The 24,955-nt window shown below is 46.1% G+C and overlaps 1 protein-coding gene across 5 annotated transcripts in view; it reads right to left on the bottom strand.

Moving 5' to 3' along the window:
• Nucleotides 1–24,955, bottom strand: part of CTNNA2 (catenin alpha 2) — a 783,863-nt gene that overhangs the window by 115,774 nt on the left and 643,134 nt on the right. The gene's annotated exons all lie outside the window — the stretch shown is intronic.

Below are 24,955 nucleotides of genomic sequence, written 5' to 3'. Positions count from 1 at the left end.
TTCTTATGTTCTTATTTCCCTCCTTCTCCATTCACTTTTTGAATTTGATGAAGTAGCCTCAATGGCTCTCACCCCAAGAGATTATCAGAAATCAGATGATCAGAAAGTTAGTATGGGTGGAGGGGACTCTTTTTGTTTCTTGTACCTTTTTGTGAATTAACAATTATTAATTTTTTTGGTAATGTCCTTCCACAAGCTTGGTTTTCCTAGCTGAGTCAGCTGTGTGGGTACAGAGCTAATATCAATGACCTTCCAATAAAAAGGCTCTCTCTCTTTTTGTTGAATCAGCCTTACGAAATGTACACATTTAGCAGCTCAAGCCATTTATGGAATACTAATCAAGAGCCCGATTCAGCCAGGTACTTTGGCACGCAGGCGCTTCTAATAAGCCGGCTGAGGTGCCAAAAGTGATTTGGGAAAATTCCACAGGTGCAAATGTGTTTCGATCAGATGCCGCAGGCCAAACTGGATGTAACTTGAAAGATACATGGCATGGCCCCTGAGTCCCAAACACCTTAGTGATTTTGTCTCCTCTTTATGGGAAGGAACATGAGGAAGTGGTTGGGTCAGGTGCAGTGCTGGTTGCAGCCTTGTAGCTGGGTCTGGCTAAGCCTTCTCCCCAATTCCTGATCTCAGAAGCTCCCTAGTCACACAGTTTCTCAAAGTACAGGATTAGCTGGGTCCCTGTTGGGGCTGAATAGGAATGCTAGGCTCCCATTCCTGAGCTGGATGTGGGAAGGGAGCTTTTTTGCCTGCTCTGTACTATCAGCATGGGCCATCGGGAGCATGTAGGCCATTAGAGTAACCTCTGCCCATGGTGACATGGTGATGCAAATGTGCTCCCACAAGACCGCACTGATGGGGACCCGTGCCACTGCCACATCACATAAGGTGACATCCTGCCCCCTGGCCACCCTTTTATGCCATTGCAGCACATAAAGTGACCTCCCGCCTGCCCTCTGCTCGCCCCTTTTCAGTCCCATAGGATTCTCCCTTTGCTTATAAATGGGAATCCTTACCGGATTCACCTTTGCAAACTTGCAGAACTGGGGTGAACTGGGCTGACCTGATTCGGTCCGTTTCCAGTGCTCAAACTGAAGTGCCAGCTGGTTCTAAAGAATCAGCTCGTGGACCGGGTGGTTTGGTTCGAATTTAGTTCCAATTCAAACTGAATTGCTTGGAGTTGTTCCGTGCACACCCCTACAATGTTGTAAACCGCCCAGAGACGTAAGTTTTGGGTGGTATAAAAATATGTTAAATACATACATACATACATACATACATACATACATACATACATACATACATACAATGGACCTGTGGTTCGACTCCCCGCCACACAATCTACTGTCCGCATTTGGACATAATGGACTAGAGGCACCATCAAAGCACAGGTAGGAGCCTCAAAACAAACTGATCAGAGTCTCGGGAGGGAAGCCTTGGCTCGCTTTTGGGTGCAAACCATGGCTGCAAGCATTCAGATGTTTTTAAAAAATCAACCACAGGCCCCTTAAACTCTGGTTCCAAATGTATGTGTCAATGGGACAAACATTGCTCCAGTAAAGTCTAGCAGGAGACTGTTGGCCTCCATGGCTGCTGTTGGCCACACCCATTTCCCAGGAAAGGCTATCTTCTTTAAAGGGGTCTCACCTAATTCTTCGAGCGCTGGCACGGGTGACGGCAGGAGGCCTCTACAACCATTAAGAGACATCTCTGAGGGGGAGTCCCCTAATGACTTGATTCCCAGCTTGTCCCACACCCTGCACTCTCCAGCTTATCCATCAAGTGGGGGAGGGTCCTGTATGTGTGGCCATGACACCATCAGGAGAAGCCAGTTCTCAGCATCAACTTGGTAGCAAGCATAGCACTGAGGAATGGGAATTTGGCAGTGTTCCCTGTAACAGGGAGTTCCCAGATGCTTTAGTAGAGAATGCTTTCTTAGCCAAAAGGCCTACTACAACTCCCATAATCCACAGCCAAAGGCCATTGCAACCAGGAACGCTGTGAGTTTTAGTTAACAACGTCTGGAAATGTCTGTGACAGGGATTAACTTGGTCGTGTGTTCTTTTCCACCCAGGGAACTAAGTAAACACAAGTCTTCCACAGATCAGGAGTCGGCAACCTTGGCTCTCTAGCTTTTGTTGTTGAACTACAACAGAATGGTGCCGTGGTTAAAGCATTTGCCTAAGACCAGGGAGATCAAACTCAAATCCCCATTCAGCCCTGAAACTCACTGGGTGACACTGGGCTAGCTGCTTATCTCTCAGCCTAATCTACTTCACAGGGTTGTTGTGAACCCTGTTCTGAGCTCCTTGGAGGAAGAATGGGATATTTTCATTCATTCATTTATTTATTTAACATATTTTTATACCATCCAAAACCTACATCTCTGGGCAGTTCACAACAAAATAAAAACAGAAAGTAAAACATTAGTTAAAACAAAAACAAAAAATTTAAAACATTACAACAATTTAAAAATTTTAAAACAATATTTTAAAACAGCACTAAAACCATTAAGACAATATTTAATTAAAAGCCTGGGTGAACACCTTTAAAGTCTTTTTAAAGGCTGTCAGAAATGGGGAGGCTCTTATTTCACTAGGGAGCGCATTCCAAAGTCTAGGGGCAGCAGCGGAGAAGGCCCGTTCCTGAGTGGCCACCAGATGAGCCGGTGGCAAATGCAGACAGACTTCTCCAGATGATCTCAGTGGGCGGTGAGGTTCATACAGAAGAAGTCGCTCTCTTAAATACCCAGGGCCCAAGCTGTTTAGGGCTTTATCGGTCATAACCAAAACCTTGTACAGTAATCCCTCGACCTACGAACTACTCGACATCCAATGTTTTCGAGTTACGAGCGACAAAAAAGACCGGAAGTAGTTGCCGGTTTAGATTCAGCTTACTCGACCTACGGATTTTTAGATGCGGTTTCCTCGACTTACGAGTGTTTCCAGACTTCCGTAGTGCGCTCTTCGACTTATGAAAATTTCGACCTCCGAACGTGCGTTCGGAATGGATTAAATACGTAAGTCGAGGGACCACTGTACTTTGCCCGGAAACATAGCAGCCAGTGTAGCTCCTTCAATACAGGAATAGACATTGTAAAAATAAATTAATATAAATTGTAAATAAATAAATAAATAAATAAATAAATAAATAAATATTGTACAAAAACAAAAACTACAACTACAACTCCCATCAGGAGCAGCCACAATAAATTGTGGCTGAGGATGATGGGAGTTGTAGTCCAGCAGCTGTTGGAGAGCCGAGGTCGTCTCTCCCTGCCATAGACATTCAGGGAGAAGAGTTTCTGAGTCAGGTTTCCAGAAGTCTTGAGACTGACTGCCATCTCTCCGTTTAGAAATTAAACACTCTGCCCCATCATTCTGCATTGGCTGTCTGCCTTCTTTAAGCCAGCGCTCGTAAATGGGGATTCCGTTCTGTATACATTACTCTTTTGGTTAGTGGAGAAACAAACCCCGCAAACCCATCACTTTTAAACAGACCCTATTCCTGCTGATCTGGGCCAATAGGGAAATGGGCTTGTAGGCGACAGCAAGAAATTAAGGTGATTGATTTATTTTCTGAGCCACACAGAGAAACACTTTTTACATCCTGATGGTGCACATTTATGCACTTTCCATTTGCAGAAGGAAAATTTATAGTGCCTAACTGACAGAATTCCTTCTGCGAAGGTCAGAGATAAATAGGCACATCTATCTCTTGTTACCCGTCTACTCCCAAATTGAGGGTCCCCCCCCCATGTTTAATCTGAGAGTGGAGTTAAAGTCCTCCCCACTCACTTCCCCAACGGTTCGACACATTTTTGGTTTTTCATATTGAAACAAAGCAGGGAACAAGCAAAGGGAGGTGGGCGGGGGGAACATGAGGCTTAACCTGCCCCAGTGTTTCAGGGGGTCAACTCCAAAGCAGCCACCCACACAGCCAAGGAACATGGTGCTTTAAATTGTGCTTCAAATCAAATCTTTACTGAGATGTTGAGGAGCCTGGTTGCGTTTAAAGTCACGACCCATTATTTTCAATGCTTGCTATTACATGACAGAGCAAAGATTAACTCTGTGCCAAAGAGAAGCAAGTTTTAAACAGAGACTCTTTTTAGGATTCTTATGGGTTGGGAGATTATTAAGAATTATTGAGCCATCCGCATTAGTCATCGATCTGTTTATTTCTGTTCATAGCCACTTCAGTACAGTGAGCAGAACAGGGGGTGCAATTGGTGATGCAGGGAATTGGGTGGGAGGGGTGGTTGGGATTCTCTTGAAAGCTAACCCAGGCTAAAAAGTATTTCAAATAAAGGCCTTTGGACATTTGTTTTTTAAAGAATGTTTTTAGTGCCGGTGGCCTGGAAAAGACCCCACAACACCTGAGGTGAGGCATCAGGTTGCTGCTCCATAACCGATCTATGGAATTCTCTGCTGCAGGATGTGGTGATGGCCACCAGCCCAGATAAGTTTAAAAGGAACTTAGACAAATTCACGGAGCACAGGTCCATCAATGGCTACTAGTCTGGTGGCTATAGGCCAACTTCAGCCTCAGAGGCAAGATGACTCTAAATACTAGTTGCAGGGGAGCAACAGCAGGAGAGAGGGCATGCCATCAGCTCTTGCCTTTTGGCTGCTCAGAGGTATATGGTAGGCCACTGTGTGAAACAGGATGCTGGACTGGATGGGCCTTGGGCCTGATCCTGCAGGGCTGCTCTTATGATTCCATCCCTGTAGAATATTCCAGCTGTTTTTAGACTACAACAACCATCACCCCCAGCTAATAGTCAGGGATTATGGAAGTTGTAGGCCAATATCTGCAGGATGGCCAAAGTTGTGCAGCCCTGCTCTAGAATATAAAATATATTGTGCAAAAGGTTCCCACCTCCCAGCTGTTGGAAGTGAAGGACTCTGCGCTGCCTCATGTCTCAATGACAGAGGGGGACAGAGGGCTAGAGGGGTCAAGACATTGGTCATCCCTTCTCTCTACTGCTCTGACACTATCCCTTTGATATGTAGATCGCTACTCTCAGGGACTTCCTGCCTGCCTGCCTTGCCTCTTCCTCCTCCCTTTCTTCTCCCTTGCAACACACATGCTCCTCTCTCCCTGCACCATGTGTGCAGAGATGCAGAAACCATCCCTCTGCATCCAGCTAGCTAGCTAGATTAGAGATCCTATCTCTCCACTTCCCTATCTAGAATGGAGTTCACCAATAAAGACTCCTTATATTGATTTGAAACTATGAACTGGCTCCAAGTTTCTTTTACTCTCAGCATACACGCATGCCTAGGCAGACTCCGCTGTGTTGTGCCTCTGTGCACTCTGCTGTAATAGAAGGGTATCTCTTACCAGAGATAATTCCCAACACCAGCAACAATCTCCCTCCCCTCCACACAGAACAGTTTTCCTAGCCACCCCAACCATGCCTATTATCCCCAAACCCTGCTGTTGCCTTCCCACGGGCCCCTGACACCTTCCCTCCCCAGCTCCCTTAATCTAACCTGCTCTTGGTGGGAGCTTCTTCAGCTTCTCATCCCACCCTGCTGCCTTTTCAAAAGGAAAAGTGGGGCTGGATGGAGCTGCTGGAAGTGACTTAAAAGGCCTTTGAAAAGGCAGTGGGGCAGGATGAACAAGAGCAAGCGAGGGAGGAAAGGGATAGCAGTGGTTGCTCCCAGGTGAGGTCCAGGGCAGAGGTGGGCCAGGTGAGGTGGCCAAAGGCAGCCAGTGGGCTGAAGCCACCAATTCACCAGCTGAGGTGACTGCTTCATTAATGGGCTGGTACTGACCAGCAGGTAAGAGGCCAAAATGGAAGAGGTGTACAGCAGAGCTGGTTGGCTGCTCTGCCCCTTCCTACAGGTGCTTGTGCTTTCCTCTCCCCTGTGAGAAGTGCTATTAAGGGAGCCTTGGGAAACCCAACAGATGCAGCATGATACAGTCAGTGCTTCATGATGGACCTGTCATTGCCACGGCTCCTGGGTGGGTGGGTGAGAAGCAGAGGTGCAGGGCAGGAGTGAAGACCCAGGTGGGGATGCATATCGAGTCCCTTAAAATATCAGCCTCCTCAGCAGGATGTACATAAGGACAGCCCTGCTGGATCAGGCCCAAGTCCTGTCTAGTCCAGCATCCTGTTTCCCACAGTGGCCCATCACATGCCTCTGAGAAGCCCACAGGCAAGAGGTGAGGGCATGCCTTCTCTCCTGTTGTTGCTCCCCTACAATTGGTATGGAGAGCCATCTTGCCTCTGAGGCTGGAGGTGGCCTATCATCACCAGACTAGCAGCCATCGATAGCCCTGTCCTCCATGAATTTGTCTTATCTCATCTATGAGTGACCTTCAGCTGCCCCTCAGGACTACAGGAACCAGCCTTATGATGAGTCAGGACATTCATACAGCCACCCCAGTGTTGTCTACACCAGGGCTGCACAACTTTGGCCCTCCATCTGTTTCTGGACGACAACTCCCTTCATCCCCAGTAGCCAATAGGGATGATTTGAGTTACAGTCAACATCTGCAGGAAGGCCAAAGTTATACTACATTGACTGGCAGCAGATCTATTTTGTAAACTGTCTTGAGATTGTCTTAATGAAAGGCAGTATAAAAATTTAACACACCATAAATAAAAAAATAAATCCCCAGGGCTTCAGACAAGAGTTTTTCCCAATCCTACCTAGAGATGTTGGGGATTGAACCTGGGATCTTCTGAGTGGAAAGCAGATGCCAAATCACAACCCCACCCCAATTAGGGTCCAGCTTTTCCTCATCTTTGGAGGAGGACCTCATCAAGGTCCAGCTCTCAGTTATGGGTTAGTCCTGACTTTCTCTCATGTCCCCTTTAGTTATCTTTTTTAGAAATGAATAATCCCTTTCTTAAACCTCTCTCAACAATAAGATCTATTATTTATTGTTATTATATATTTATTCGATTGCTTCAGTTTATTTGGCACTTTCCAACTCTGCAGTTTCCAAAGCAGCATGCAAGAGAAGTTTAAACAGTAACATCAATAAAACAATATCAGCAATAAAAGAACAACAAAACAGATAGAATAAGTACAGTAAAAATGGGGGAAACTCATATGAAGCTCCCCTCACCTTATCCTTGAGGACACAAACCTCCATGCTACCCTCTTAGACTGCACAAAGCATACCATACATGGGCGCATCATGGACTTACACAAGAGCAGTAAGATACTTTCAGTCCCCTTCATAAGAATTCACAGCAATCAGCTTTTAATTTTCCCTACAGATTCATCACAACGCAATGATGATGCTAGTGAACATTTGCCTAGAATGTCGATATTTCTTTCCTACATCATTTCAGCTGATTTTGATCCCTTTGGGACATGCAGATGGAGTTTTTAGTTTTGTCCCAGAATGCACCACTTTGCACTTAAATCAAATATCATTTTGCTCTGTTCCCCAGTTGGGAGATTCTCCCTTTGATCGGACCCAGCTTGGGTTTGTTACTATGCAGAATAATTTAGGTTTATCTGCCTATTTCCCTTATTGCTGATCGTTTATGAATACGTTTCATAGCCAGGGAGGGAACTTAGAGCCTTCTGCATACAAGTAATGCAGGTGTTCTTCCCAGAGCGGCATATCCCCTAAGGAGAATATCTTACAGTGCTCATACATTTATTCTCCCATTCAAATGCAAAGAAGGTGGACCCTGCGTAACAAAGGGGGCCCTTCATGCTTGTTACCACAAGACCAGCTCTCCTCCTCTAATATATATGTTATAAAGGAAAAAAGAACAGGTCCATAATGGCGGAGGGAATAGAATAATTTCTTGTAGACTTTGGCCATTGCAGCATTAATTATTAAATACATCAAATTCATATACCTAAATAATAAGATCTCTAAATTAAAGCTTGCATTTTCTTGGTTTTTGGACTACAGTTTAATCTTTATTACAGAGCTAACGGAACTGCACAAATTTCAGTCGAGTAGTAAACCGAGCCATATGGTCGATCTGATTAAGGACTGTAACGGGGATAATATCACTGATTAGGCCTCACATTTTATCCCAGTCCTCAGAGATTTGCAGTTTAACTCATGAAAGCAGATTACCTTTTTCAAAGGAGCATTATTAGCTCGTAAATACATGAGACCATTTGCACGTAATTGTGCTGCCTTTCTCTCCATTTCAAAGCTCTCTGATTAGATGGCTTTTCTAGAGGTGCTTAAACAAGCAAACAAAAAATTAAAAATATTTGGATTGGCTAAATGCAATTTTCATAATGATTTTCTAATAACAATAAGTTAAAGACATATTTTCAGCAACTGACTCTATTCAGAACACAACCAAGAAGAAAACAATAATTGCCTAATATTTAAAAAGCACGCCAAAAAAAGTCATTCCAATTGCAGAAGTTCACAAATAGGGGTCTAAACTAAAGACGAGGATGATCTGCTAAGAGCTAGACTTAGCTGTTGCTACTGGTATATTCTCAGTATTTTAACTTCAAGGTGTTGTTGGAGAAAGGGTCAATTCTGATAAATTTTCTTTGCAAGAAGAATGGTGGAGTTCCCTTCCTTTCAGATGGCGGAGTTCCAGATGGCAGAGTTCCCTTACTTTCTGTGCAAGCTGAAGGTTTACAGGAGTTGGCAATGGCTTGTGTTTCCCTGCCAGGTCACTGCAGAGGGAAGGTTCAACTCTGTCAGCTGATCTTTCGTTTTAATTTGAGCAGGGACAGGAATCTTTGGCTTTTTTTTTTTTTAACAGAGAACAAACATGGGCCTTGTATCTAAAGATAAACCTAACGCGACATCCAAGTTCTAACGAGCAGACATTCATACAATACACAGCAGTGCCACAGCGTGGGAAGTAGTTCTCAAATGCTTTGTGTGTGTATTGCTTAAGAGGGCTTTGCAATTAAGTCCCTTTCACACACAAAAAGTTACCAGGCAGAAAAAATGGCTGCATTCACATGTTACAAAAAACCAGAGTTAAAGGGGCCTCCAGTTTAAATTTGAGTTTGTCTGAATGCGGGGAACTATAGTTACCACACAAAATGGAACCGTGGTTTTGCTCCCCAGACTCGGATTTGTACCTTCAGTTTGTAGTGATGTTCCCTGCCTGGACCTCCAGTTCTGCATTGCTAGAGTTATGTCCAAATGCGGCACTGCAGTCTGGCTGCTTTTCCAACAGCCAAACCTTTTTCCAGAGTTGAGGGAGGAAGCTCCTCTTCCAATCTGGCTGCTGTTGGCTGCCAGGGCTTTCCATCAGTAAAGCAGGAAGCCCAGGAAGCCAGTTTCCCCTCTTTTCTGCAGTCTCCCTGAATGCAGAGAGGGTGCTCTCCTTGATGTCTAAATTCAGACGGGAGAGCAGGGAGGGTAGAATGGCGGGTTCACTGGGCCCGCGGTTCCATGTTACATGTAAATGCAGCCAATCAGGGACCTTACTTTTGTTGTTGGTGACATTGGCAAGGTATTTTCTTTCTTTTTAAAAAACAAAACAAAACTATTTTTTACAGTACCCCTGCAAGCACCAGCAACTCCAACTGCACCTGAAGCACTGCTAACATTACCAGTAGCTGGTTCTTACCAGTCAGCCTTTTTTTTTTTTTTAAAGAATGCTCCAGAAAACAATCCTATCATATAACATAATTTCCTGGAGCATTCTAGAGAGAGAGAAAGGTAACTGGTACCAGCCTACAGCCAGGAACCTCAAGAATGGCTGAAGCCACTCCTGTCTGCAGAAGTGAAGGGGGGAATTAAAACTAATAATAATATAATTTGCTGGGGTGAGTGGTCAGTGTCACTCACCCCGAAAAATTCCAGGTGGCCAATGGCAACCAGGTTAGTGTGTAAGGACAAGACTGGTTTAAAATCCTAGCAAAAGTACAATGCTCTGGGTCAACATCATTTCTCATGCAAACAGCTGATTTGTTTGCTCTTCTATAGGCTTGTGTCATTAGTTGGCTCCGAAGGACTGAAGCCAAATAAACTGAGTTGCATGCTTGGCCTCATGAGGGGTTAGCAGCTTCCCGTCCACCTCCATGCAGAACAGTATCTGCACAGAGCCAGGCTGGGCTGTTAAATGGATGAGGAGAAGGATGCCTCTCCCCTACAAACTGAGCAAAGAGGCACATTTTTAAAGTGGTGATTCTCATTATTGGGCAGGGGGAGAGCAACTGGCCCTATCCAGCCCCAGCACAACATCCCTCCAATGGCTGTTGCTGGTATCTGCCTTATGTTTCTTTTCTAGATTGTGAGCCCTTTGGGGAACGGGAGCCATTTTATTTATTTATTTGTATCTATGTAAGCTGCTTTGGGAACTTTTGTTGAAAAGCGGTATATAAATCTGTTTTGTATTTTTATTCAGTGATGTTATGGATGGCATTCAGGAGGCCATGGACAGAATGCAGGGGTGAGGTGTGCAGTTTTTCGCTGGGATTTCCCACAAAGCTCTATTGGATAATTGCAAATACAGGTATACTTCATTACTTGTGGGGATTCCGTTCCTTGCCTACTACCGCGAGTAATGAAACTACAAGTAATGAGGCATTGTGCCTTTGGAAAAACGGGGTTTTTTTTAAATAATGAAAAAACAACCGAAAAGGTCAAAAACTTCAATTTAAGGCAAAAATAACAGAAAATATTTACACTACCATGTTCTGTGGGTTCTCCGTGTGTTGAAGAATGCCCCTCAAACCTGCACAAAATAGCGGAATTATTTAATTTTCTTTTTTTGGAGAAGAGCCACAAAATGGATCTGTTTCTTAAAATGGTGGCTGGAAATGACCTAGTTGTGCCTTGTGGGAACTGCATAGGTTTTCACCCTTTTGTATCCATGGATAGAGAGGTCAGACGTCTTTTTACCACCCATGGATAAGCGAAACCGCAAACAGCGGTTCTGCTTATAACGAAGTTTGCCTGTACCTACTATTTTGTGATGTTTCAGCTCTTGAACATATTTCTCCTTTTTGTGCCGTTGGCCTAAATGGTGTCTACTAAGACACCAAGTCACCTTAAGTGGAGCAGCGGGGAAATGCTTGACTAACAAGCAGATGGTTGCCAGTTCGAATCCCTTCTGGTATTATATCGGACAACAGAGATATAGGAAGATGCTGAGAGGCATCATCTCATACTGCACGGGAGGAGACAATAGTAAACCCCTCTTGTATTCTACCAAAGACAACCACAGGGCTCTGTGGGTGCCAGGAGTCGAAATCAACTTTACAGAACACTTTACCTTACCAAGACACCACCTTGTTTCTGCAGATTCACAATAAACATTTGGAAATGTCTTGCTGTATTTGTGGCTCCTATCAACAGAAAGGATATAATCTTTACTTCAGAAGACAAAAGTCATTTTCATTCATTGGCTTCTCCTATTTACAGAAGACGGTTGGTGCTTCTCAGTTCGTGAATAGGCATTGACAATTCTCTCCCATCTATACATTTTTACAAGGAACATTTCTCTTCTACCTTGACTTTTGCTCTTTGCAAATTGTTAAACGCAGCGTGATATCTAAGAGCAACATATACTTAAATGAAATGTTAAGGTCTCTATTTATAGATACAATGATTCTTATGTTAATGTAACCCTGAATGATTAAGACTAAGTGATGATATTTTCCTTCTGTAGAGGAAAACAAAAAAGTCCTGTAATGTGAACCCTAAAATGTTAATGGTTAAACAAATCTAAGTTGTTATGTTGGTGGCAATTGATGATAAATTCTGATATTCTGAAAGGTTAGGGATTAAATGCCAAGTCAAATGTAGATACAAATCTCTTTTCTATCTGGCATTTTAAAAATTAAAATGAATGGTGTGTGTGTGTGTGTGTGTGTGTGTGTGAGAGAGAGAGAGAGAGAGAGAGAGAGAGAGAGAGAGAGAGAGAGAGAGAGAGAGAGAGAGAGATGCAGGTAGCCAATTATTACAAGACAGTGTGGCATAATGGTTACAGAACTAGGCCCAGAGAGGGCCAAGTTGAAATCCTTGCTCAATCATGAAGCTCAGTGAGTGATTTGAGGTCTGTCACTCTCTCTTAGCCTAACCTACCTCAGGTTCTGGCAACTCCTGCTGGGGATGGAGATAGGGGCAAGAGCTGGAGAGCAGCACTAATTGAAATTGTAAAGCTGTAAAGTTGTGCTGTCAAGTCGGTGTTAACTCCTGATGACCACAGAGCCATGTGGTTGTCCTTGGTCGAATACAGGAGGGGTTTATCTCCCGCGCAGTATGAGATGATGCCTTCCAGCATCTTCCTATATCGCTACTGCCCATTATAGGCAAATGTTTCCTATAGTCTGGGAAACATACCAGTGGAGATTCGAACCAGCAACCTCTTGCTCCTTAGGCAAGTTACTTCCCCACTGCACCATTAGGTGGCCCTATTTGAAGTTGTAGCTGAGATCAAATCTTTGCCGAAGCAACACTCTTATCTCCCCTGGCAGATGCATGCAGCCCTCAGAACTCTCCCAAGTCCTGAAGCTGCTCTGGGAGCTAGCCTTGGTCCTGATTCTCTGTCAGTCTCCTGCACTGAACAGATCCCCTTCCACTGCTGACCTTAGACTCTGGGAAGCCAGAAAACTCTGGCCTGAAAGGGGATATTAATTCAAACTACAGTCTGATTTTCCAAAGATTCAGTGGAGTAATTCATCACAAATAGGCTCCACCTATCCCTAGTTATAACATAGATTGAAAAGCAGGGCCTTGGTAGTATGGAAAAAATCACGGCAGTGTGGTGGAGTGGATGGAGGCATTAGTGACAGTTTGGGTGTGTGAAGTGCCTGGGAGGAGCACTTATCCTTATTTGTCACAGAGGAGTGTTGTGGGGATCAAATGAAGGGGAAAAATAACTTATGCAACCTACGAAATATGAACAAATGTTCATATTGGGTACTGTAAGAGTTCAAAATTTATAGCTTTCACAACTATCCAGAGAAATGAATATGGGTTCAGAAAGTGGTCAGAAGGGGATATTTCAAATTCCAAAGAGAAACAGTAAGCAGTGTTCTGGCAGGTAAGCATCAGTCAGTCAGTCAGCCAGTCAAATAATAGCTGCACATTTTGATCCATAGATTCCAAAGAATTTAATCTAAAATACAAAGAACAGCAGGAGCACACACATATAATCAGAGCAAGGCAGGATCTAAAATTCAGCTAAAAGGATGGGATGTTTTGTTTTGTTTTTAAAGTATCATCTGGTGGAACAGTGACATTAGGCTTGGGTAGAATAAAATTATTTTTAATAAATAAAGAAATGAGGAAGAAGGCTGTTCTGCAGCAATGAAAAAATGGTCAAGTTGGAGCTGGTCCAACAAAGACCCCCCACACCTTGGCTAATCATAGGAATGTAGGAAACTACCTTATACTGAGTCAGTCCATTTAGCTCAGTATGGTCTACACAGACTGGCAGCAGCTGCTTCAAGTTTGCAGGCAGGAGTCTCAGCCCTGCCTTGGAGATGCTGCCAGGGAGGGAACTTGGAACCTTCTGCATGCAAGTGCTCTTCCCAGAGCGGCCCCATCCCTTAAGGGGAATATCTTGCAGTGCTCAACATGTAGTCTCCCATTCAAATGCAAACCAGGGTGTACCCTGATTAGCAAAGGTGGCGATTCATGCTTGCTACCTCAAGAGCAGTGATCATGAGAGACTCATCACAGCCAACAAGGTCTTGCTTAATCCCCCCTCAGATCCATCAGGCTCCAACCCTTGACGGCCAGGCTCTGTGCGGGTTTTGCTCTTGCTCTCTAGCTGCTGGCCAGGCTTAGAAAACCGGAATCGCTGCAATCAACAGTCAGCATCCCGAATCAGAGCAGTCAAGGGGATGAGAAGAAGCAGCCCAAAATGTACATTTTTGTTTTCTATTTGAGAACGGCCAGTGAGCTGCGAGATCTTTGGTGACTGAATGAAACAAACGGAATAAACTGTGAAGGCAGTTAACGCTCTATGCATCCTCCGGGACTCTCTCTAAAGATGATTTATAGCAATCCCGGGAAGCTTTACCACATTAGAACAGAGCCAGCACATGCAGAGAAGCTCGGAACATCAATGCAAATGACATGAATCTCTAAAATGGGAGGCAAGAAATCCCTTCCCACTCTGAGATATGCATGTGCATTTGCATGTTTGGAGACGTGCTACAAAGGATTATTTACCTAGTCTAAACATTTTCATCTTGCAAATTAAATCCCTCCATTTCTACCTAGGCTTGTAGTATATGTTTCATGCACATGACAGAGCAAATCCAGGGAGAGGAGAGGAAAGTATGAATTAAACCATTTCTTTGATGGCTTTTATTATCCCTTCCTTGTGCGCACCTGCTCTTAAGGAAGTAATTTATGAAGAAGCAGGAGTGGAGGGAAGTCCGCTTTACTCTCAGGCTGCAGCGCAAGGCATCAGGGGTTAGACATCAGTGAATGGACCTCCAGCTCAAGTGCTGCATCCTATCTATGAAGCTGCCTTATACAGAGTCAGGCCACTGATCCAACACAAGGGCTTAGCTATAAGTAAACAAGGTGGGACAAACGTTTTAGGCCTTGAGGGAGGGGACCCCGTTGGTTGGGCAACAGCAAGCTCTCCGCTCCCTCTCCCCAGCTCATTAGCATGTGGTTGGCTCCTGATTGGAGGATTCATTGGTTGGCTCCTGATTGGAGGATTCATCTCAGCTTCAAGCAAGGGGCTTCTCCAGGAGAGGAGGGGCATGGAGTATCAGGCAGCATAGCTCCTTCCTCCTTTCCTTCTGTCTGGTTGGCTAGGGCTCAGGTTCAGCCCACTCCTCTTTCCACCTGACTGGCAGAAGCTCAACAGCAAGGGAAATGTCACTGAGGCTCAACCAATCACAAGGAGAAGAGAAGGGAGGGGTGCTGCCTGACACCCCTCCTCTTCCTATTCTGAAGCGGGGGGGAAATCTTCAAAAGTTGCTGAGGGACCCTTTTGCCCTAGTTAAAAGAAGAGGGGGGACATAATCCTAATCTCCTCCCCCTGCCGCCCCAATATTTATTAGAACTAGGTTTTTTACTCCTAAATTCTTGGGCTCAGCTTCCGGTGGAAAATTTGATGTGTGTGTGTGTGTGAAAGAAGAGAGAGAGAGAGAGAGAGAGAGAGAGAGAGAGAGAGAGAGAGAGAGAGATGAACGAGAGAAGGAGAAAGTGCCTGGGTTGGGCGGGGGGAGCATTTGATATGATTTGTCTAGACGTGAGAGAAAGGGTGTGCCAAGAACATTTTCTTTTTCACCATGGCCTTATAGTTTGTCTGCAGCAAAGACTTGGGGTGGTACCAGGGAGGGGGCCTGGGGCTTCTTCGTTTCTTGTCCCAGGGTGCACTCCAACCTTGCTATGCCCTTGTCCCAAGTAGTCTAGCACTCAGTAGGCGCTCTCACCACCGGACCTTGGGGGCTTGGCCCCCAAGTAGGCGCTCTCACCACCGGACCTTGGGGGCTTGGCCCATGGCCTCCAAGGTTCGGGGGTTCTCCAAAGGCCCAGGATGGTGCCACCGCCATGAGCCCTCCCCCCACCACTGAGAGGCCAAACCGCCAATCGTTCAAAGTATTCTAGCTGCCACGTGCATGGCCGGGGGGTGGAGGTGGGGTGAGCCGAGCAGGCCTTCTCCCTAGGGCGGTGGTGGCAGGTGGAGTGGGAGTGGCCGCTGAGTCTGAGGTCCGCGAGGGGCTCCAGCATGCCTGCCCAGTTTGGATAGTTTCGAACCCTGTCTGATGCTTGGGAAACACATCTGTGGGATCTGAATGTGACTCGTCACGGAGAGCTGGTGTCACCAGAGCCTCTCTCTGCAGCTGCGAGCTGGAGTCTGGGCAGAGACAGGATCTGACCTCCAGCCTGCAAGTTCACATCTGGTCCTGAAACCCAATCCGGCCGAGGAAGGGTTGCAGTTTGTCCATGTGTCTCCAAGGAGCCCACCGTTTAAACCCTTCCTTCTAGCTCAGCCAAACGGGCTGCTTTCTGTGAGCTGGCTCAGCGAACAGACTTCCATGGCTCCTTCCTCCCTTCCCTGCCCCCTGGGCCAGGAATCCATTCCTGCTACGCCTTGCCCTGGCTTCCTCTGAGCTTCCCTCTGGCAAGAGAACTGCCTCCCCTTCCCTGGCTCATTTCTGCCTGACACGGCTCTGCTCTTCTTCCCTCATTTCGCCTTGAAGCACTGGCCACCGCTGTGGCATCTGGCATACAGGGGAGGACGAGATGTGGGGACAACAAAGGAGGCACATTACTTGTATATCGGACATGATTTGTTTGTTGTTAATGCAGTTTGGAAGCTGCGTCAGGGGGGCTCGTGGCAGGGGCTGTCCGAGAGCTCAAATTGCCTAGGTGCACCACTGCCAGCACTATCTACTGCGACCTTCAGCCGCTCTCCAAGATCTTGCCTAGCTCTTTTGAAAACCATTAACTGGAAATGCCAGGGATTGAACCTGGGCGTTTTTGCACACAGAGCTCCACCACTGAACCAGGGCACCCTCAAAGGACTGTGGAAGCGAGACTGAACAACACCAGGAAAGCAGAAAACAAGAAGTATAGCAAGGCAGTTTTAGAGGCAGAAAGCCCAGAGATAGACAGCTGTGCTCCACTTGACTTGTTTTTCTTCTCACCTTCTCTTCGGCTCTCCATCAGCAAACTGGAAAAAAGGGGACACACACACACACACACACACACACACACACACACACACACACACACACACCTGCTCTTCCTCCTCCTCATTTCCTCTAAGAAACAATTGATTTATTTTAATTCCTGCTCCCTCTCCTCCTCGGTGTATGTGCACTTCTGCAAACTGGCACTTATTTGTTTGGCTGGAAACCTGGATTTATTTAGTTATCGAGGGTCAGTGCACATGTATTGTGGCTTATAAAGTGATATTGAACAGGGAGAAAACTGCATTCGAATGATACCTGAATAATAAGCAGCCAGAGACTCAAAGGAGAGTGTTTGGTTTGATCCTGGCGGTCGACGACGTGCCGATGTTTTGTTTCGTGTCAGAAGCAAACACTTGTTTATCTTTACTTTGTTATAATTATTCTTAAAGCCTTGTCTAAACTCCTATGGAAGTCACCAGGATGACAACCCGCTGGCAGGCAACACGAGAAAAGAACACACAATAAGCCTGCCTGACAACATGTGGCTGAACTAAGCTTCTGATGGGGTTTCGTCCCACAGACAGGTATTCCCAGAAGTCAAGGCAATGAGCTACAAAAAGCCTCCACGCTCAGAGGCCTGCGTTCCATTCCCTTCCTCCAATGCTCAAGAGCCGGAACAGAAATGCCATGGAGACAGAGAGTGGTCTTTCACACAGCCAAGTCTTCCTAGGCAAGCGTACTTCAAGCTGGGTAGACTTGGTCGTGAGAACCTCCTGGATTGGTCCCCATCCCGGTGCTCCTCTGTCGGGTAGCCCAGGTTTTTAACCCAGACAAAAAGTGAGGTAAGAGGGTGAGCATGTCCTCTTACCCCACTGCCCGGTCATGTAGGAACACAGGCTACCTGCAGCCCTGTTCAGGCTGTGGGCAGCCATTACTACCATAGAGACCAGGGGAAGGAGCAACCCAGCCCCTGGAATTTTCACAATGTACCATGCTGCTCACGCAGTGCATTGTGGGATTCCTGGTGGCTGAGTATCCCTCCCCCCACTTCTCACACACTTGCCACAGCAGTGATTGTGTGTGAGTGTGGCTCAGCGAGCAGGGGGCAGGAGTGGTGGTCATGTGGGAAGGTAGGAATGATCCCCCCCCCAAGCCCTACCTGACTCCAAGTAAAATGGTTGTATGAACAACCTTGTAGTATGGCATGGTGGTTGGAGTTTTGCGCTAGGGAGTAGACCACGGTGACCTGGGTTCAACTTCCTTTGAATGGTCACCACCTCACAGGGTTGTGAGGTGGTGAGGGCAAAAGGGGGGCATATGTATGCCACCCTGAGTTCTTTGGAGAAAGGTCAAGATGAACATCTAACAGATAGTTCTGTGAGCAGTTCCCTCGGTGTTTTTTAAGCAACTGCTTCAGGGTGATTTGACCCCTTCTCTTTGTACTGGTTTCACAGTCTAAATTGCCCCCTGATATTTTTTTTAATAGCAATAGCAATAGCAATAGCACTTACATTTATATACCGCTCTATAGCTGGAAGCTCTCTAAGCGGTTTACAATGATTTTAGCATATTGCCCCCCAACATTCTGGGTACTCATTTTACCGACCTCGGAAGGATGGAAGGCTGAGTCAACCTTGAGCCCCTGGTCAGGATCGAACTTGCAACCTTCTGGTTACAGGGCGGCAGTTTTTTTTTACCACTGCGCCACCAGGGGCTCTTAATGTTGCTGGGAGAAAATAATATGGGTTATTTGGAATCATTATGAATCAATCAATCAATCAATCAATCAATCAATCTTCATTACGGTCAATGACTAGCAAACTCAACATTAAATATTAAATAATTAAATTAACAGTAAGTAGTAGTATTGGGAATCATTAGATGGATCATTAGGAGGGGACTGGGGAAAAACTTGCTAATATTATAATGCTATTATGCAAATTAATGGTGTGACCGCATTTGGAGTACTGTGTACACCATATCTCAAAAAGCAAATTCTAGAACTGGAAAAGGTGCAGAACAGGGCAACCAAATGCTCAAAACCAAAATGATGTAAAGCACCTTCCTTTCTTATGCTGAGCCTACAAGATCTGGGGCTTTTTGGTTTACAAAAAAGTTGACTATGGGAGACATGACAGACGTTTTTTAAATTATGCATGAGGAGAAAGTTTTTCTCCCTGTCTTACAACACTAGAACACTAGAATTTCATGGGATGAACCTGCAGTCATCTCATGAAATTGATTGCCAGGAAATTTAGGAGTGACAAAAGGAAGCACATACATACCCGCCCAGACCCTCCAGCACATAATGAATTCATAGAATTCTCTGCCACAGAATGTGGTGATGGCCACCAGCTTGGATGGCTTTAAAAGGGGCATGGACAAACTCATGGAGGACAGATCTATCAATGGCTCCCTCCAGACTCAGAGGCAGGATGTCCCTCAAGATGAGCAACAGCTGGAGAGGGGACATGTCCTCTTCTTCTGCTTGTCGGCTTCCAGAGGCAACTGGTGGGCTGCTGTGGGAAATAGGATGCAAAGGCCTTCAGCCTGATCCAAGAAGGCTCTACTGATGTTCTTAGGTACAGGTATCATGTCTGCATCCCCTGCCTTGGGTCTGATAGCAGCAGGAGGGCAGCTTTGGATTAGGAAAATGGTTCATGGGATCTTAAACACCCTTTCCTACGGTGCCATGGATTCAATAGAAACCTGAGTCATCTGTGGCTGTTTTATTAAAGTTAAAACAAGAACAACAAGAGAGAGATCTGATCATTGATCTTCCATGCCTCAGAAATATGTCCCAGAGAAATGTGATTCATTGACTGCACTCCATTGCAATGCACTTTATGTGAAGGTGATTCAGAGGCTCCAGAGCACGGAGATTCAGCACTGAGGGGGAATGAATCGATGCAGGCATCCGTCAGTGCTTCAGAGCCGGCTGCAAGCAGCCAGTGCTGGCTCACGATCAGGGGAACGTGGTCGCTCCCTTAACCTCATTTACGAGGCGGGGCTCCCTGGTGGGCTTGCTGCCGAGGTGCTGAATGCCTCCTGGCAGTTCTCACAGGCAGGCAAGCCTGGGTTTGGCTTCCTTAGCCTGGGCTTGAGTAAGGAAATAACAAATAAAGAAACCTGACTCCTTTGGAAATCCACCTCCTCCAAAAAAGCAAAGGAGGGAAGCAGAAACAAGAGGAGTAAAGCACTGTACCTTGTTCTCCAGCTCTGCCCCCAAACCCCAAATCCTCCTATATTTCATGAACATTTGTGGGTCTTTTAAAAAAAAGAAGAGGCAGAAAATGGCCCCACACTGCCTCTGGACTGGAAATGAATATAAGAACAGCCCTGCTAGATCAGGCCCTAGGCCCATCTAGTCCAGCATCCTGTTTCACATAGTGGCCCACCAGATGTTTCCACACAGTGGCTCACCTCCTCCCACAGCAGGAGTTGAGGGCATGCCCTCTCTCCTGCTGCTACTCCCCTGCAACAACCAGGGGTTATAGCCCCTGCCCTCAGGAGCAAGGGAGAACAAGTCCATTCCTCCTTCTACATGGCAGCCTTTCAGACAGGAACAGAGGAAGCTGCCATATACTGAGTCAGACCTTTGGTCCATCTAGCTCAGAGACAGTATTGTCTACACTGACTGGCAGTGACTCTCCAAGGTTGCAGGCAGGAGTCTCTCCCAGATATAGCTGGAGATGCTGCCAGGGATTGGATCTGGTACCTGCCAGCACACAGATGCTCTTCTACTGCGCTATGCCCACCCATCCCCAGAAGGGAATATCTTACAGTGCTCACATGCTGTCTCCCATCCAAATGCAAAACAAGGCAGACCTGCTTAGCAAAGGGGACAGTTCATGCTCAATACCAAAAAAAAAACAGCTCTCTGCCCCAGATATCTGAAGATGGATATCATATCTGTCCTAAAACGTCTCTTCTCTCAAATGTCTCTTCTCTTCTCTTTCACTGTTTCTCACAGGACCTGGTTTCTAGGCATCGTGCCATCTTTGTTCTTCCCCTCCTCTGAACCCATTCCAGTTTGTCAGCATCCAACATTATGAGATGGGCAGGATGGACATATGAACAACGGTGCATGGATTACACTACAAAATATTTGAGTCTTCAGTTCTGTGTGTGAGGGTCACATTCATTAAGGCACAAAACCACAGAGAAGTCAATTTTAAAATCCCAGGTTGGCGCAGCCTAACTCATCATGATGCTATCAAAGCTGGGGACAATTTGTGAAGATTTGTGAGGACTATGAGCTTTTCTTCCCTTTGCTTTCACCTGCTGGCACTGAGGCCTTTTTCAAATTAACTAAGATAATCATCTCTCTGTAATAAGCACTGGCACCATGTCTGCAGTTATCAAGTAATTTTGTTCTCTAATGAGCACCATCCCAAGTCTATCCTAACAAGTGGGTATGTCATATTATTAACTGGTCTAATTTTGAGGAGAATACGTTCACTCAACAGTGCTGATTCACATCAGTGTAGAGGGATTTATACTTTATGTTAATAATAAAATAATGATGATAATGATAATAATAACTACTGACAACAAGTAAAGGAGCCAATGTGAAATGGCCAGACTTGTATATTACAGTATTTACCTGAATCCAAGAGCAGGTTCCCCACACCCCCGCAAGTTATTTGAAATTAGGGGGGGGGGTCACCCTAAATTCAGGGTATTATTATTTTGGGGTAAAGATAAAGTGTGCCGTCAAGTCGATTTCAACTCCTGGCAACCACAAAGCCCTGTAGTTTTCTTTGGTAGAATACAGGAGGGGTTTGCCATTGCCTTCTCCCTCGCAGTATGAGATGATGCCTTTCGGCATCTTCCTATATCACTATTGCCTGATAGAGTACCAGCAGAGATTTGAACCGGCAACCTTCTGCTTGTTAGTTAAGCATTACCCCACTGTACCACTTAAGCTTATTCACTTGGGGTAAATAGCATAACCTATATTTAACCCTAGCCCTATATTTATCCGTATTCTTAACCTCACATTTAACTCTAGCTTGGAGGAGAATTTAATCCCAGCCTCAAATGTGGCGAATCATTAGATACTCACTGAGCAAAATTTGCCATGCATTGATGAGGAAGGTTGACTGTGTAAGACTCCACACCTATTATCGTTTGTGTAGTCCACCATTTGTGGACTACACCATTTGTGTAGACCAGTAGCAGCTTGTCCTAATGAGCTGGGGGCACCAATGGAGGTTGCTTGGATTGCTCCTGTCCCACCTGAGAGCCATGCTCTGTGCTGACTGGCCATTCATCAGCTGTGCACAACCACACAGCTTTACCTGGCGAATGGTCAGCCTGCAGGCAGCATGGCTCTCGAGTGGGGTGGAAGAAAGAGAAGCCATCGGAGCTGCCTCCTTTGGGCCCCCCCTGGCTCATTAGGGCAAACAACATGCTCACAAAGAAATGCCGGTGCCGGGGGGACATGATAGAGGTCTATAAAATCATGCATGGTGTGGAGAAAGTAGAGAGAGAGAGAAATTCTTTTCCCTCTCACACAACACTAGAACCAGGGGTCACTCCATGAAATTGATTGCCAGGAGGTCTAGGACCAACAAGCGGGAGTAATTTTTCACACAACGTGTGATCCACCTGTGGAACCCTCTGCCTCAGGATGTGGTGAGAGCCAACAACCTGGATGGCTTTAAGAAGGTTTGGACAACTTCATGGAGGAGAGGTCTATCATCGGCTACTAGTCAGAGGGCTATAGGCCACCTCCATTCTCAAAGGCGGGATGCCTCTCGTACCAGTTACAGGGGAGAAACAGGAGGAGAGAGGGCATGCCCTCAACTCCTGCCGGTGGGCTTCTCAGAGGTATCTGGCAGGCCACTGTGTGAAACGGGATGCTGGACTAGATGGGCCTTGGGCCTGATCCAGCAGGGCTGTTCTTATGTTCTTATGGGTTGCCCTTTTTGTTAGAAAGAATTCCTGGATGCAGTTGCCAAAAAAGGGGGAGTGATTTTGAAACCCTACCTTTTTTGACTGGGATTGGAAAGTGAGTTCAGCCATGGAGCTTGGCAACTGTTTCATGCACTTTTTGCACCGAAGAGGGTAAGGAACTGTTTGGGGAGCAGTAGATGGGGCTGTGGCTTTTGCAGAGCTTGATCTGGCACGTTGTAACAATAGAAGACAGTCGGGCTCGAAGGTCTGTTCTTCCTTGCATTGCTCCCTGCTCCCATCACACAACTCATGGAAGCACCAAGAGGGTGTGTGCAGGGAGAGTGGAGGCCCTGGGGTGGGCCCTCCAGGACCTGGGCAGCCGGACTGGCCACCCACACGACTGCGAGCCCGGTGGCTCCCACTATCAGTAGGAAGCAGGCTAGGCTCCCTTAGCTCGCTTTCTACTGGTTGTGGGAATAGCTTCACTGCCTGTTGGCTGAGAAGGCTCCTCAGAAGACCGCAAGTGCTCCATCAGGCAATGAGTGGTCTAGAGAGAAGGGAGACCTCAACCATTCCACTAGAGAAAAGGGGGCTTACTCTGTGCATATACTTCACAGCTAAACTCAAAGGCCCATAGGGGTGTGCACAGAACTAGTTTGGCCAATCCGGTCCAGTTCCACGTCCACCCAAACCAGTGAGGATCCCCCTTTACAAGTAAAGGGGCATGGGTTGCAGCAACGGTGAGAGAGGAAGGAAGCTACTTACCCTAGCTGGCCAGCACTGCTGCCAGGGCTACTGCTCGCCCTCCTGCCCCACCTGGCTCAGTAAAGAGGGGGGACCACATGAGCGGTGGGATCAGCGGCCATGCTGGCTGGGGCCAAGCAGATTTTCCCTCTTCCCCCCCACCCCCGCCCTCCAGTTGCCCTGAATCAGGCCCAATTCGGTTCAGTCATGGATCAGACCGCCCCCAGTTCAGTCCATGATTGAACCTCCAAACTCGACCCAGTTCGAGGTGTACCAGTTCAGGATGAACCATTCGTGCATACCCCTTACTACTCCCCTTGCGAACCCTAGAGACGATCCAGAAATGGGGGGAAGGGATTTACTAAGCCATATAAAGACAGCCATCTGGCAGCAATGGTAACAGAGAAAGTAAAAAGAATACGGAGCTTTTAAACATTGGCATCATATTGCTACAATGCCCGGAGAGAACAACAACAAAGGGTGAAAACTGTTAAAGTAATTTTCCTGCTCAAACTCCTGGACATTTCATGTTCAGGATGATTTTTCCTACATCCTGAGCAGGATGGATCGTCCAGGCCAATCCCGGACTTGTGACAAACTTAGGTGGGAGTGGGGGCAGGTAACCAAATTTATATGCAGGGGGAAGCTGTTGAGGGATACAGCTGGCCTCAAGTGAAATGTAAGAGCTCAGATAATAAGATGAATATAATCGCATTTTAGAGTGCAATACAGTATGCACTCCTGTATTATCTCGATAATCCTCCCAGAAGTCCTGAAAAAATAGCCAGCATTATCTCCACCCATCTTGCACAGGTGGTGCTGAGATGGAGAGGAGCTTGTTTAAATCCACCAAGTAAGTTCAAGGCAGATATGCGATTTGAACTGAGGGCCTTCCTAGCTTATAGCCCAGCTGCTTAACTATTATGGCAATATTAACTCTCAGATATACTTCCTGTGCTAGATCACACAATATCGTCCACAAATGCATCAAACACCGAGGCTGTTCACACAACTGAAAATGGGACAAGTGTCCTACCCAAAGTTGGAAGCTGTGTGCACTCTCAACTGTGTGGGAGATGGGAGGTGGGTAGGACAGTGCTGACCACCCAGCTTTCACACCCAGCATTTGACCAAGGTAGGTGGAAAAGCTGTTCTACCCAGCTTTTCCTCCTACTTTGATTCCACACAATCACTTCTTCCTCTTCCTACCTAGCTGTTTGCTCCCACAGTCATTTATATTCTACAACCAGGAACACAACGTTTCTAGGAATATCGGCTGAACAAACACAACTCCCAAACCTGGGTAGGACCACTTGTCGTATTCAGTTTCCGGCTGTGTGAACAGACTCACTATCCGGAACTGAGGGAGGCATTTTGCATCTTGCAATGCCAGATAATTCCTGAATTTTCCACCACCTGATTTTCAGTCAAAATGGGTTAATCTCCAATTTGTAGCTATCAGTTCTCATCTCCACAACTGTCTTTAAACAAAACGCTTCCACATCAATGTGTTCTGTTTCTCTCCAGCAGAAATCTAGATGCAACAGCTTGCTTAATTTTCTGTCCTCACATTGAGAACTCCACACTATTTTTGGAGAAACAAAAGCTTTCTGGGGCTTATTTGGGAATGAATAGTGAAACATAAGGTTCCTCTGGCACAGTACAATTTATGCTCATTTTACACATGAATAAATGGCCAATAAGAGGGATTTTCAGAAGAATAAAGGAATTAGGCCTTCCAAATCCCTCTAAAATAGGAAGATCTGAACCAAACTGGT

Source organism: Hemicordylus capensis, chromosome 5, assembly GCF_027244095.1.
Source record: "Hemicordylus capensis ecotype Gifberg chromosome 5, rHemCap1.1.pri, whole genome shotgun sequence".
NCBI classification, from domain to species: Eukaryota; Metazoa; Chordata; class Lepidosauria; order Squamata; family Cordylidae; genus Hemicordylus; species Hemicordylus capensis.
Note: the sequence above shows the minus strand (reverse complement) of the source record. Positions and strands in the feature narration are given on the sequence as shown.